This window comes from Mus caroli, chromosome 15 (assembly GCF_900094665.2).
Source record: "Mus caroli chromosome 15, CAROLI_EIJ_v1.1, whole genome shotgun sequence".
NCBI classification, from domain to species: Eukaryota; Metazoa; Chordata; class Mammalia; order Rodentia; family Muridae; genus Mus; species Mus caroli.
In genome coordinates this window covers 33,796,471-33,797,903 of record NC_034584.1, presented here as the reverse complement: position 1 = coordinate 33,797,903, position 1,433 = coordinate 33,796,471, and positions in this window count along the sequence as shown.

Sequence of the window (1,433 nt, the reverse complement as noted above, 5' to 3'; positions counted from 1 at the left end):
AAGATGCCTCCCAGGCTAGAACCCAGACATGTGGGCTGCTGGCCGGCCTCAACAGATTGACGAACCAACGCGGGACTGGGAAACGGCAGAGGACATTTGGAAGAAGCACGGCTGGTTTGGAGCTCCATGGAAGAAGAAAATAATTAAAGAAAATTCGTACCTGAGAAGGTTGGTACGGGCTAAGTTGAAACAGTGTTAAACTGGCGCACTAAATTCATTTAGGTTCAGCAGTGAGATTTATCAGGGGCTAGGAATGTAACAGGCAGTTAGCCTCAGCTCCGAGAAGCTGCTTTTTTAGGCGTGAGAAAAGAAAGGGTTTAATAAAAGGGATTTAATAATCAGGTGGATGGCCGAAGTCAGAAACTGCATCAGGTGGGAGGAAAATGTCCCAGAAGCAGAGAGAAATTTCAGGGGTGCGAAATTTCAGGGGCGCTCTGCTTTGTTCTCTCTGGGTCTTACAGCAGAAGTTCTCTGCCCTCTTGTGTTTTGTGTGTGTGTGTGTGTGTGTGTGTGTGTATGTGTGTGTGTTTGTCTAATGTCTGGTGCACCAATCTGTTCACGTGTTCAATTCATGTATGTTGGTGTCCAGTCTGAATGAATGAATGTTCTATGTTTTATGTTGGATAATAAAGATGGCTAAAAAACTTCATCTGGTGGTTCATCAAAGCCAAGAGTGGCCACATGCTTTAACCAGGAAACTGGCACACAGCAGGAGGGCCCCTGCTGGAGAAACTGTTCTTTATAGGAAAAAAGAGAGTCTGCAGCCTCTTAGTTTTGGGGTAAAAAAGCTGATAAATGGTTTTTTTCCTGGAGGGTTCTCTGCAATCGTGATTAATGTGTTTGGCAAATGATAAAGTGCTTTTATTCTATGATTGTAGCTAGAAAAATTAATAATCTCAGATTGGTCTAAGTGTAACTGCTTCATTTGTTTTTTTTTTTTTATTGGTAATGTGCTCTGCGTGTTTTCACAATCATCTCATAAGTTATTGGTTAAGAATAAATAATTGTTACATTGGTAACAGAAGGTTAGCCTTAAAATTGGCAACTCAGGAGTCTTCTCAAGTACATGGCATAGCAGACCAAATTTCGCAATGTATTGGTAAAGTTTTAATGTTGATTCCTAAAGTGATAAATTGTTTTAAAACCGGGTTTTACTTTCCCAAAGTTAATGTTGCAAAAGAAACTTAGTAATTCTAATATCTGTCCTCATGGCAAAAGGAACTAAGCTCAGAGCAGCTTCTGTTCGATTTGTGTGACTTTCCTTTGTCTTGCAAACCAGGAGATATTCTTTTAGCTAAAAGAGCACCTTTACAGATCTAGCCAGATGCTGTTTTAATAAAGTTCAAATTCATAGTTTATAAAGGGTCAATCAGACTGTAAAATTTATCAAGGCATTACAATCTGGCTTGCCTACCTTTTATATAGTTATTATA